A 15,051-nucleotide genomic window follows, 5' to 3' on the forward strand; every position below is an offset into this window, starting at 1 on the left:
GGAATTTTACGTGTATGACCGTTTTTTACCCCGCCATTTAGGCAGCCATACGCCGTTTTCGGAGGAAGCATGCTGGGTATTTTCGTGTTTCTATAACCCACCGAACTCTGACATGGATTACAGGATCTTTTTCGTGCGCACTTGGTCTTGTGCTTGCGTGTACACACGGGGGTGTTCGGACACCGAGGAGAGTCTGCACACAAAGTTGACTCTGAGAAATAAATCTCTCGCCGAACGTGGGGACGAACTCACGCTGACAGCGGCCAACTGGATACAAATCCAGCGCACTACCGACTGAGCTACATCCCCGCCCCAAAGCATGTACTGAGTTGTAACTAAATCCCACATCGCCCAGGAAAAAAACAGAACAAAACAAATCTACTCCTTTCAAAGCTTAATGGAAGGTCTGCATGTCACGCGGCGTGACTAATTAAGGAAGTCAAGGACGTCACGCATCACTGAGAGATGGGATGTTTGTAGGTTTTTTCTTGACGTAGCAATTAGGGTCACTCATAATAAAAATGATGTCCGGAAAGTGTTGCGATGACGAATGTGCGCAGTGGTTGAGATCAACGCTTCAACGCCGTGAACCTAGGCTTCCCAACTTCCAGTCCGAGGATACGCAAACCCTTCTTGTTTCTGTTGATGTAGTTATCCTTTTGTAAATAATGGTCTTCTTGTTCTTACTTGTTTGTTGTTGTTGGGTTTTTTGTCTGTGCTTATGATTGTGTTACATGTTGTAATTTCTCGTTAGGAAAATCTGTCAATACACTGTCAGTTATAAGATTTGTTTGTCTTTTTACCCCGTTTAAAATATTGGGAGATTAGGGTTAACCCTAATAAAGAGATTTTAGCGGCATGGTTGTTTCAAAATGTCTGTCAAAAAACAAACACGCCAATAAATAACTCAAGGCTAGACCTGAGAAAATACCTTGAGAAAACTTGTTTTTCTTGTCATTTATCTTTAGTTATTTTAACTTTTGTTGTCGTTGATGCATCGTCTTCTCCAGGCAGAATAAATGTGTTCCTGTGTGCGTGCGTGCGTGTGTGTGTGTGTGCGGGTGTGTGTGTCACAGTGTGTGTGTGTTTGTGTATCTGCGTGTGTGGTGTGTGTGTGTGTGTGTGTGTGTGTGTGTGACACAGTCACGTGACAGCGCTGACGTCCGTTCTTTGACAAGCGTGCTACTCTAAACATAGCTCCCTAGCAAAAGCTGACAGCTGAGAAAACCAAGCTGCCGTGACAGGAATTAAGATGCGGAACGGCGCTTATGCCTTATATAAAAGCTGCTTCGTTACAACCTGTAGATGTCTGCATAAGCGTTGAAGATGAAAGTTGTCTTTGTTTTGTGTTTTCTCAGCTGTCTCGTTGCTTTGGTAAGTAACTAAATTAGTAAAACAAAATAAAAAACAAGAGGCGAAGCCTTCAAGGCTCACGTAAGAAATAGACAAACAGTAACACAAACTCAATCACTCCGTCACACATACACACCCACACACACAGTAAGCTTAGGTGACACTGTGCAAGAAAGAGAGACACTAGATCTAGATCTGTCTGTCTGCATGTAGCCTACTTACAGGGACACGACTGCCAAATAGTCTCGGCCCGCTCAAAGTAACAATGACCGAGACCACACACACCACGCGAGAGAGAAAGACTACAGGGAGGCATGCCGTCATGATGCATTAATTGACGTCAAACACTTTTGACCGTGACGTAATCTTATGCGAGCTTTATCCATAGTCTTGGATAACCACTCACACATAGACTCGGAAATGTTAAAATTTCTACCACAGACATACACACGCACAAACACACACACACACGCACACACACACGCACAAACGCACAGACAGACAAAGTTACGATCGCATAGGCTACACTTCGTGAGCCAATAAAATATTTCTTTTAAAAACATGTCGCGTGAAACGAAAATAATACATTTCGTCAATCTGTTGAACTCACATAATGAAACTGAACGCGCTTCGGCATTACCCGATGACAGATCGCTGATCGCTTGAAGTGACAAGCCAGCAAAAGCGCAGTAGCGTAAAGCGCTCCACAGCAAAGCGCGCTTTTCTCAATTCTTTTTTAACTTTTTAACTCATTAATTAATTATTTAAGCTTCAAAGCTGAAATGCAATCCCATAGTCCGGGTTTTGTCGAAGATTGCTTGACCACAATTTCAATTAATTTGATCGAAAAATGAGCTAGGGCGTGTCAGTGCCGCCTCAACTTTCACAAAAAGCCGGATATGATGTCATCAAAGACATTAATAAAAAAAATGAAATCTGGGGATTGGAACTCTCATGTAAAGTTTTCCCTGAATTGCTGTCACGGCCTCATGTTTCGATCAAATTCATTGAAATGTTTTGGTCAAGCAATCTTCGACGTAGCCCAAACTATCGGATTGCATGTAGAGCGATTCAGACTAAACTACTGGACCGATCTTTATGAAATTTGACATGAGAGTTCCTGGGTATGATATCCTCAGACGTTTTTTCATTTTTTTGATAAATGTCTTTGATGACGTCATATCCGGCTTTTCGTGAAAGTTGAGGCGGCACTGTCACGCTCTCATTTTTCAACCAAATTGGTTGAAATTTTGGTCAAGTAATCTCCGACGAAGCCCGGACTTCGGTATTGCATTTCAGCTTGGTGGCTTAAAAATTAATTAATGACTTTGGTCATTAAAAATCTGAAAATTGTAAAAAAAAAAAAAATTTTTATAAAACGATCCAAATTTACGTTCATCTTATTCTCCATCATTTTCTGATTCCAAAAACATATAAATATGTTATATTTGGATTAAAAACAAGCTCTGAAAATTAAAAATATAAAAATTATTATCAAAATTAAATTTTCGAAATCAATTTAAAAACACTTTCATCTTATTCCTTGTCGGTTCCTGATTCCAAAAACATATAGATATGATATGTTTGGATTGAAAACACGCTCAGAAAGTTAAAACGAAGAGAGGTACAGAAAAGCGTGCTATCCTTCTCAGCGCAACTACTACCCCGCTCTTCTTGTCAATTTCACTGCCTTTGCCGTGAGCAGTGGACTGACGATGCTACGAGTATACGGTCTTGCTGCGTTGCATTGCGTTCAGTTTCATTCTGTGAGTTCGACAGCTACTTGACTAAATGTTGTATTCTCGCCTTACGCGACTTGTTTCTTCTTTCCTTTTATCGGTAAGGTCCTGCAGTGACTGTCAATGTTTTTCTTAGATTCAGATATAGTGATCTGCAAACTCTCATTGATGAGAACTACTCCTCATGCAGCTTATAATATTCGACGCCGCCCAATATTTCAAGATACATTTTTTCTCGGGCAAGCGGTCACGTCCACCACAACAGAACTATCCAAGTTTTTACACGTGATGATTAAGAAACAAACTTAGAGAAGAAAAAAAGTCAATATGGAAATACATGTACATTGCTGGCGTTCCTAAAAAAAATATACCACTTTGGATCTCACCAACCACTGTGATTGATCATGTCTAGTTGTGAATGCAGTAGAATATATTACCTGGGTTTCGTCGTAGCGATAAGGGAATGTATGCCTTTTATTGTTGTGGTCTTCAAACATTAAGAGCAATGTCGGTTGATTTTTTTCTAAATATCATAATGTCATAAAATAACACATTATTCGTTAATTTCCAAATGACCAGGACAAAATTTAGATATCATTGTCGCAAAATTGTGTGTAGAATTTGAAGATAATATCTGTAACAGTTTTGAAAACATCAGGTCAAAATCACCGACAGATCACAATTTTCGACAACATTCTGAAATTCATAGTAGCCTACATATAATCCCATCCCTGTTTTAAAGTTGAAAACTCTCAATTGAATTGCTACCAACATAATGAATATCAAAATCACATGTAATAATAGGCAGTTTCCTACCAAAACAAATATACCTGTTTATCATACCATTTCAGGACCCCCATATGGCTTTTTGACCAATCAGGACTGGGTGGCCGAGTGGTAACGCACTTGCGCTCGGAAGCGAGAGGTTGCGAGTTCGACCCTGGGTCAGGGCGTTAGCTATTTTCTCCCCCCTTTCCTAACCTTGGTGGTGGGTTCAAGTGCTTAGTCTTTCGGATGAGACGAAAAATCGAGACCTGTCCCTTCGTTGTGTACACTACATTGGGGTGTTGCACGTTAAAGATCCCACGATTGACAAAAGGGTCTTTCCTGGCAAAATTGTATAGGCATAGATAAAAAAAAAATTCCACCAGAATACCCGTGTGACTTGGAATAATAGGCCGTGAAAAGTAGGATATGCGCCGAAATGGCTGCGATCTGCTGGCCGATGTGAATGCGTGATGTATTGTGTAAAAAAAATTCCATCTCACACGGCATAAATAAATCCCGATATAAATTGCATAAAATAAAAAAATAAAATAAATCCCTGCTCTTAGAACTGTACCCACGGAATACGCGCGATATAAGCCTCATATTGATTGATTGATTGATTGATTGATTGATTGATTCTAGGTGACCCGCTAAACATTATAACGTTCAGGCTTTTTGTTTATCACACTAGGCTTAAAAATAGGGCCTAAACACTCTGAACAAGTTAGAATTTGAATCAACAATATCAGCGTGATTTATTTTAAAGAACGACACTTTAAATGCCGTCAGATAATACACTCTTTATCTAAAACATACCGAAAATCCAGTTTTGTCGGTGGGTGCTTTACAGAATGACAAGGCACCACCCACCCTCTGCGTGTGCAATGCCGACCTACTCACTTGAAAATGTCATTGTGAAAGTTCTGAAGAATAAAGGGAAATTGTGAGTCACTCAATTGACGTCACAAACATTTTTATGTCATTTCCTCTCTGTCTGGCGTCGATTCGAAATCTGTCGCTCTCTGTTGGACCACAGGCGGAATAGTCAGGTCGTCATTTCCCGATTTTGACCTTAACCCCTCAAAAAATACCTCGGGGAATGTTTTGACTGTTTTGAACTCTGTAATGTCTGTAGATTACAGATCCGACGGATGACACTCTGTCATCCTTGGGCATTTTGATGTATTCAAGATGGCGGACAAGATGGATTCCAGACTGCAAAATAGTCGAAACTGCATGCTATAAACTAGCAGAACTGTATTTATTTATGTTTTCCGGGAGATAAAACGGGAGTTAATATGCATAACAACAGTTACATGATTAGCAGACACTATAACCCGAATGGCTGGTCTGTTGAGGGACCGTTAAAACTGGTTAACGGAGCAGGATGATATAGTTAGTTTTAGCAATATATTTTTTCAGTTACACTTACAGCTAATGGTTTAAGCTTATATGTGTTGTGGGCTTTGATTACTGTTGCACTTTGCTTGACCTTCATCGCATTTCAAGGTCATATGAATGTCAAATGTTCATTCAAATGATAAAGGATTATACTATTTTTGAAGATAAAATGACGAAATGTGTTCTTAAAACTTGCCATGAATAAAAACGTTCACCAACACTGAAGGTCACACGTTTTCAAGGTCAAACAATTTCAACGTCATATATTTTAATGTCTGCAAAACCATCACTTAGCACGTGCATCACTACAAAGATCACTGTCAAGAAGACGAAGCTGAGATTGTATGGCAATGTAACAAGAACAGGCGGGCTCTCCAAGACCATCTTACAGGGTATGGTGCGCGGAAAGAGAAGATAGAGAAGACAAATGAACAGAGGGACAGATATCATTACAGAGTGGATTGGGAAATGTTTTGCAACTTCCCAAAAATTGCCCACAGCCGCCAGAGGTGGAGACAGCTTATGAAGCGCTCGTCGTTGAAGTGACCCTACCATCCTGGTGGGTTCCAGAATCAATGAGTGACTTGGTCGGTGAGCAAGCAGATAACAACTTAATCCTGGAAAAGTGGCTGTAATACCCAGAATAACTTAAAGGCATATGTACGCGCTCCCGTGTTTACAAAGTGTAGTTTGCCCATAATCGATGTCAAACGCACCATAAGACCATGTAATGACGATATGTCGCCATGCGCGGACCATATACATGCATTACAGCTTGTTTTAGAGTCTCAAAAACTTTGGATGTAAACAAAGACGCGGAGTTATTTCCCTTGCGTCAACGCTACCTCTGTTGGCAAATCTATAAATAGGACGATCCAGATCAAAATGAAAATTAACATATCTCAACATTGAAGGGGTCCTAGACCACAATATTTTGCAGGGAACTTAATTTAGCATGTCTCCAGCTGTTGGTAAAGCAATTAGCGTGTATAGTCATCGAGTACATATGGCTTTAAAGTTATCTTGTGCTCTTTTTAAAAAAAAGATCTAGTCAGGTGAGGAATGTATACATCAGACGAAAGGCCTTGTAAGGTGTCACAGCGCCAAGCGATTGCCACCATATACACAGTGTTGTGTCAGTTAGTGACGCCCCGAGGAGGTGTATTAGGCGTCATGTCAAGAGACTAAACCTGATGTACCATGTCTCATATACAAAAGACCTCTATCTCATAACGTAAAGGTCATGGCGACGAACCAGGGATACTGGTTAGTATGCACTTTACCTCGCCGATGACCACACAGGATGATGTGTAGTTTACCACTCCAGATGACCAGGCGGGATGACCACGCTGGTTTACCACACACGATGACATGGTCATGCAGTGAGTTTCCAGTTTGAGGGCAGCCACCATCGATCCTTTTTTCAATTGCCGAAATGGTAGCGGAGGACTATGCCTGATGACCAATAAATGACCACGCCCGATGATTACGCAGGATGTCTTGTAGATTACTTTACCGGTGAGAATTGCCAGTGCGGATGACCAGTGTGGATGACCTGTGCAGATGACCATGAAGGATGACCAGTGCGGATTACCGGTGCGGATGTCCAGTGCAGATGATCATGAAACATGACCAGTGCGGATGACGAGTGCGGATGATCAGTGCGGATGACCAGTGCAGATTATCATGGACGATGACTAGTGCAGATGACCAGTACAGATGATCATGAAGGATGACCTGTGCGGATGACCAGTGCAGATGATCATGAAGGATGAATAGTGCGAATGACTGATGCGGATGATCACAAAAGGATGACCAGTGCGGATGACCGCAAATGATGACCAGTGTGGATGACCGATCCAGATGACCAGTGCTGGTGACCGGTGAAGGTGACTGTTGCACATACCCAGTGCGGATGACTACGATGGATGACCAGTGCGGATTTGTGCAATTTCAAAGGAGTAGACATCGACATAAGATGGCACACGCACATTGACCGACTGCGCAACCACAGCATGCTGTTGCACATGGTAAATTTCTCCACAGCCACACTTCAAAATTAGCATGACTTCAGTTGGTGTAGGTTCTACTCCAGGCGGTTTTCTGCCCATCCTACAACCACCCAGAGTCAACCGGATCAAGATTTGGAAGATCCCCGTAGAATTGCAATACAGCCCTTTTCAGATGGACGTTCAGCAATGGGCTGATGTGGGCGGTAGTTTTTGATTTATGTGGACTGGTGCTTGGAGGTTCTAGCTAGCCAGGTTTCATATCTCTCACGTAATATGTTGTTTGAGATTTTGCACCTATAGCACTCGCTTACAAACTGCGACATTTGCTGAAAGACTTCACCGATTATCACGCATGGATCTTCTGCAGAGAAATTAAGCACTCCTACGAACACACTGGTTAATGAACAGCTGTCACCAGATGGCATACGCTTCCATCTAAAATAGCTCTATCGTCTGGTAAACAATCAAATCGGAGAAAACTAGTCTCTCACGATGTTCTTTGATCATCGCCCGCCATTTTGTAAGATCAATTTACAAGTTTTATCTTCGACAGTGAAACCTGTGCTTTGGAACACCATACGCACTAATCACAAGTCCACGAATAACACAGGTTTCACATCTTCTCAGCCTGGATGTAATTCCATACACACTCATGTGCAAATTGTTTCCATTTAGCAGAATGAAACACGTCAAATGCCTTTGTTTTTTGTCTTGGAAGAGGAGCTCAAGTACGGACACGGACAACACCACAGGCCATACTGTACGTGTCGTCATATTACTCATTACGTTTTCCCGACGTCATGAAGTTATGACGCCATTCTAGCCCTTTTTTCTATGGAATGCCTTTTGTGTCTAAACAAAAAAATCAACATTTGCTAATTTTCCTATAATTAATTTTGTCTCAATTTGCCCAAGAATTTAAAGATGTCATCCTGCGGATTTGTAAACTTCAGGAGTTAAACTACCCAAAACCATTAAAACATTTTCCGAGGTATTTTTCAAGGGGTTATTGCCCTGCCGTAAGGACTAGAAGGTATCGTTCACTGGACCACTACTTTCATAGAAAGACTACAAGGTATGACACTCAACTTCGAGTCGTCTGTGTTCTTGGAGTCGCTTCCTGCGGACAATTTTTTTTTTCAAGACGGTTCGCCTCTTCCTACAGTCTGTGTGAGGTCAAATAAATACAGCTGAGTGATTGTTTTAACTGTATGTACCTTTAATTTTCAGCTGCCGTCCGCTGCAGGTTGTTTTTAACCATCATTTGGACGAATGTTCGTTTGCGAACCGCTATACTGTAGTTGGTAAGAAATCATGCATCCCGCACCAAATATGCATACAAGTGCTCGACATTGGTCTAAAACATATATATGTAAATATTGCAGCAAAGGGAAGCTACCCACGGGAGTTTCAGTTTAGGTTTTTGGCATAACAACGGAATAACAGTAACCGTGAACGGAAGCGATGCAGACGATTTCAGTCGACCAATGAAAATAATCATCGAATATCCGGTTATTATATAACCAATGATCACATCGGACTACTATCTCCTCAGACATACGACGATCATCATTCGCATAGGATCTAAGTGGTATGCCGTTGACAGACACGTTTGGTCGCACAAAATACGGTTTAAAAACATGCAGCGGGCAGGCAGCTAAATATAAAAGGTACAGATAGTTAGAACATTCATTTATCACGGCATTTGTAAAGTTACAAAGATTCTTGACATTGGCAATTATTTTTTGCATAATTTTTTCTGAAGTTAGTGGAGCACGACTCGAAGCTGAGTGACATACCTTGTAGTCTTTCCATGAAAGTAGTGGTCCAGTGAACCCGGCGATACCTTCCGCCTGTGGTTGGACACGAACAATCAAAGCACCTGAAACGCCTGTTCAACATGGTTTTTCTTGTGAGATTGTTGTGTGAACGCATTTCACCTGTTAATATTCATCACGTCAGTTGAGTAATTGGCTGATGCCCAGGTCACTAGAATGCTTTGACTAACAGGCATAATCAGATAGGAGCGATCCAGTTCCCATTGTGGCTGCTCTGTCTAATTCGCGGGGTCGCTTCGAAATTTCTTTTGGTCGAAATAGAAGGTAATAAAACCGTTATTTCTAATATGCTGAATGTTAGCAAATGATAACACACATGTATTAAAATTTATATCAGCATTCGCAACTCGGCTCATGCTTCAAATCCATTTTGTCGACATGTCTTTTATCATTTGCTAGCAGTCAGCATATTAGAAATAACTTTGAATAACAACAGTGAACGAAATCGTCGCGATATAACCTTCGTGGTTGAAAACGACGTTAAACACCAAATAAACAAAAGTGAACGAAAACATGTATGATTGTTGGCATCCCGACTTAGTATCTTTGTCTTCTCAACATGACGTTTGTTTATTGCCAGAAATTCTTAACAGGACACACACACTCTTACCTCTTGTAAGTTTAAGTGAATACATTTTATTTTGTAATCAACACGGCCTTCTTCCTTTTTTTCTTTAATTCTTTTTTTTTTTACATTTAGTCAAATTTGGACTAAATGTTGTAATATAGACTGGGAATCGAAACGAGGGTGGTGGTGTATGTGTGTGTGTGTATGTATGTGTGTGTAGAGTGATTCCTATAAAACCACCGGACCGATCTTCATGAAACTTGACAACAAGAGTTCCTGGGTATGATATCCCAAGATTTTTTTTCAAATTTTCGATCAATGTTTTTTAGGACGTCATAGCAAACCTTTTTATTTATTGTTGAGGCAGCACTGTCACGCCCTCATTTTTCAACCAAATTGTTAATTGATTGAAATTTGGGTCAAGCAATCTTTTACTCAGTCTGGACTTTGGGATTGCATTTCAGCTCAGAAGCTTGATGATTAGTTGATTAGTTTGCGAATATTTTCACTTACAGATAAGAAAATCATTGCATTGTATTTCTCATCTTCTCCTGAATTCAAAAAGATATAAATATAATTATAATGTTTATTTTAAAAACGCGCGCAGAATTAAAGAAAATATGTTGAATATAATGTTCGCATGCTTCGCGGAGACCAGCGTGACCCGTCTCGGTCTTCGGGTATGGTTAGCCGAGTCTATCTGAATGTAGTGTCGCCGATGACTTTTTTATACCCCGCATATCGTATATACAGGGTATCTAGTTATTTTGGAGTTGATCCTTTAGTTTGATGCCCACAGATTAACTAAATGTTTTTATATCGCTTAACGCGACTTGTTTAATCATCATCATTATCATTATTATTATTATTATTATTATTATTATTATTATTATTATTATTATTATTAACATTCATCTTCTTCATATATGTACCTTTACTAGTCATATTCTCGGATTTTTTTTCCACAGACCATTTCTCAAGGCCGAGGTGAGGGTCGAGGTCGCGACTTGGACAAAGGTCGCAGAAATGGCGATGACAGGGGTCGAGGACAAGTCGGAGACAGGGGTCGAGGTCAAGGCTCAGACAGGGGTCAAGGCCGAGGAAGGGACGACAGAAGAGGAGGCAGGCCGGATGGACTGGACAGTCGTGGCAGAGGTCAAGGTCAAGGAAACAGACGGGACGGCGAGGGGCAAGGACTTGGTAGAAACACCGAATTTCCTGCCGGCGTAGGTCAAAGACAATACGGCACTCGGGGACGAGGTGGCGGTCAAGGTCGCGGCAGAGGTCAAGGGCGTTATTGAGGTCGGGGTCAAAACCTTGGCCGTCATCTGAAGGTGTTCTTGGCTGTGTCTGAGACCGGGACAAGTTGGACGGCGTGCTCGATGATTCCTTTCCCGGCGGGTCAGGGCGACATACCGACATTAAGATGTGGCTGAGCAACTACCTAAATCCAAAAACAGATAGACGGCTGACGTTCCAAACTTTTGAATAAAAAAACCAGAATTGTAGGCTATTGGAACGTTTCATTATTGACCAAGAAAACGGTTACATTTACAGCACGTCGAATGCCAGTGGACTTTTAAGTAGACAGACAGACAAGCACTTAAGATAGAAATAATGAACTTATCTCAAAATCGTCGTCGTTGAATCTCGAGAATATCACAGACAGTCGTTTGCAAGGCCACGGTTCGTTTTTGCAAAACGGCAAATTATTGTCTGTACGTGTTTAATAAAATTGATACTTCGACAACTGTAAGTGGTTTAAAACGGCTGCGTGAAACTGTGTCTCTCCTCTGTCTCTCTCTCTCTCTCTCTCTCTCTCTCTCTCTCTCTCTCTCTCTCTCTCTCTCTCTCTCTTGCTTGCACTCACACACACACGCGCACTCCCCGCAGTCTCTCTCTCTCTCTCTCTCTCTCTCTCTCTCTCTCTCTCTCTCTCTCTCTCTCTCTCTCTCTCTCTCTCTCTTGCTCGCACTCACACACGCATACACACACGCGCACTCCCTTCTCTCTCTCTCTCTCTTGCTTGCACTCACACACGCATACACACACGCGGCGCACTCCCCGCTCTCTCTCTCTCTCTCTCTCTCTCTCTCTCTCTCTCTCTCTCTTGCTCGCACTCACACACGCGCACTCCCCGCTCTCTCTCTCTCTCTCTCTCTCTCTCTCTCTCTCTCTCTCTCTCTCTCTCTCTCTCTCTCTCTCTCTCTCTCTCTCTCTCGCACTCACACACGCATACACACACGCGCACTCCCTTCTCTCTCTCTCTCTCTCTCTCTCTCTCTCTCTCTCTCTCTCTCTCTCTCTCTCTCTCTCTCTCTCTCTCTCTCTCTCTCTCTCTCTCTCTCTCTCTGTGGGTACCTGCCTACGTACCATCTATCTACCACCCAGACTTATACTTACCCACCTATTTGTCTATATATTCATCTTGCCCTCTTCTACCAAACCTCAACAATTTCAAACTTGGACACCTATGTGTCCTATGTCTGCGATAACAGCCTGATTGCTTTTTGTGTATATTGAGAATTTTTTCTGAAATATTTTTTTAGTTGGCGAATTTTGTTCACACTTCAACACCAAGCAGATGACGACAACAACAAAACAAGAACAACAAAGAAGCTGATATGGCTATGAATACAAAATAATCATTCCTTTTTGAACGGTAAAGGACAGAAACTATCTGCTTATAGAACTATCTCTTGATTTCTTGTTGAAGCGCAACATAAACATGTAGGCAAAACGTTGGCCTTCAAAAACAGCGCTTTTGCACGGCGTAGGGGAGGCAACCGCGGTTGTCTTGGCTCCGAATTGAAGCGATAGCTCAGAGGATAAAGTGAGACTGTTAGCCGAGATTTTTCTCCTCGTCTCTTCAGCCTTTGCGGTGCTGTAATTTAAAATAAATACACCTGTATTTAATGATAAATACAGCTGTATTTATTTCTTAAACGTATACAATAAGTATACATTATTAATTACAGGTGTATTTTTTTTATTAATTACAGGTGTATTTTTTTTATTAAATACAGGTGTATTTATTATAAATTACAGGTGTATTTATTTTTAAATACAGGTGTATTTATTATTAAATACAGCTGTATTTAGCATTAAATACAGGTGTATTTATTTTAAATTACAGCTGTAATAGTTATGAGCCAAACGGCTTTCCATAGTGTAGGTCTGCCGACTGCTGGTTCAGTTACATCTTCTTTTCAGAACACGAACGTACGCACGGCGCAAGCACACAACCCGCCGCTGCACTGACTCGGACGTACACTGGCACACACACCGTGACACCAGAGACACACGCACTCATACACTATTCACACGCACTCACATACACACACACACACAAAGACACACACACACACACATTTCATTATCAACGCAGGACATCTACATTCTGCCAGTAACATTTCCGTCAGCAGTTCAGTTTTCCGACACTCAAGAACACAGTAAAAATATGACACACACACACATTCACACGCTCGCACGAATGCACGCACTCGCGGCTCACACGCATCCACGCAAATACACTCACACACACACACACACACACCAACTGAATCAGTCTTGCCAACAATGCAACACTTACACGCAACGTGATTAACGAGAAACACGACTGTGTTGTTGTTGTCGTTGTGTGTGTGTGTCGTGTGTGTGTGTGTGTGTATTTGTGTGTGTATGTCGTGCGTGTGTGTGTCGCATGTGTGTGTGTGTGTATGTGTCGTGTGTGTGCAGTGTGTGTTCGTGTTCCGGCAGTATCGTACATTTTGTGTGTGTGTGTGTGTGTGTGAATGTGCCAGTCAGTGTGTGTGCGTGCCTGCCTGCCTGCGTGCGTGCGTGCGTTTGTGTGTGTGTGTGTGTGTTTTGTCTGTGTGAGTCTGTCTCTGTCTGTCTGTCTGTCTGTCTGTCTCCGACGGTGTCTGTATGTCAGGCTGCCCGTAAACAGTCCAGGCTGTAAATGCCTGTGCCACTCCGTCTGACACGGTGGATCTGTTTTGTGCCTGTCTGTTCACATGGCTTTTGTCTGTGAGAGCAGATGTGTTAGCATATTATGGGAGTGTTATCCGAGTTCCATCAGTCTGGCCGCTAAGCATGTTGCTGCGTTCTACGTTCTACGCTGATACAAAACATGATATAGTCCCACGCAAGATAACCGGCGCATTCAGGTGAATTGTTCATGTCACCTGCAGTTCAAGTTGTTCCGACAAAGTAGGCCTATACAGGTCTGCAATTTCCCGTCGGTACACTAGATTATCGGGCCAGAAAATATTTCTGGCTGGCCTGATTATCTAGTGTACCGCGGCCGGGAAATTGCAGACCTGTGTAGGTGAATTGTGCAGTGCAGCTGCTTAGTTTGTTCAGACAAGAGATATAGGCCTACACTTTCGCACGCTAAATTGGTAACCAGGACAAAGCCCGAAAAAAAGACAACAAGTGCAGTAAGAGGATGAATTGTGCATATAAGCCTACAATTTCGCACGCTGAATCGGTAATGCACCCGACAAAAACAGAGCCAGTGTAGTTAGATTGAATTGTGCATGTCACTTTCAGTTCGTTCAGACAGATTATAAAGGCCTACGATATACAGAAGTAAGCTTACGCCAAATATTCCGGACAGAGCCCGACACTGAAAAACAAATAACAGGCGCTGTCAGATGAATTGTGTATGTCACTCTCAGTTTGTTCTGACAGGTTTAAAAGACTACAATACTGATAGTACGCCAAATAATTAGGACACAGCCCGACAAAAAGATAACAGGTACAGTTAGAGGAATTAATGTGCATGTCAATTTCAGTTTGACAAACAGGTTTATTTAGGCCCACAATTCAGTACTCCAAATGATCAGAATAAAGCCTACCCGCGGTAGTCTGCGAATTTAGGTGAATTGTGCATGCCGCTTCAGATTATTCAGACGAGTTAGTAGGCCTACAATATTTTTATAGTGCGCTGAAAAACCGCTAGACATGCAGACGGCCATAAGCAAGTTCCGAATAAAGTCTCACTCAAAATAGGCTGCGCATTTAGGTGAATTGTACATACCACTTGCAGATTATAGGCCTACACTTGTCAATATATTTATAGTACGCTGAGAAAAAAACAGCTAGACAGAATCATACGCAAGATAGTCTGCGCATTTAGGTGAATTTTTCATGCCGCCTACAGATTACTTTTCAGACAAAAGTATGTTTATAGTACGCTGAAAAACAGCATTAGACTTCTGCGCATTTACGTGAATTACTGGAACTGTGCATGCCGCGTAATGATTATTCAGACGAGTTATAGGACTAAAATATGTTTATAGAACGCTGAAAAACATAAGACATAAAACAATAAGATCATTTATTGTCCATACAATTAATAACAATGG

At 41.7% G+C, this 15,051-nt stretch overlaps 1 long non-coding RNA gene across 1 annotated transcript; it reads left to right on the forward strand.

The window, feature by feature from the left end:
- Positions 1 to 1,285: 1,285 nt before the first annotated feature.
- On the forward strand, positions 1,286 to 11,429 carry LOC138976120 (uncharacterized). Its single transcript, XR_011458879.1, has 3 exons — positions 1,286 to 1,374; positions 10,648 to 10,909; positions 10,940 to 11,429. It is a non-coding gene; the product is annotated as an uncharacterized lncRNA (long non-coding RNA).
- The last annotated feature ends 3,622 nt before the right edge of the window (positions 11,430 to 15,051 follow it).

The sequence above is a fragment of the Littorina saxatilis genome, linkage group LG9, assembly GCF_037325665.1.
Source record: "Littorina saxatilis isolate snail1 linkage group LG9, US_GU_Lsax_2.0, whole genome shotgun sequence".
Taxonomy (NCBI): domain Eukaryota; kingdom Metazoa; phylum Mollusca; class Gastropoda; order Littorinimorpha; family Littorinidae; genus Littorina; species Littorina saxatilis.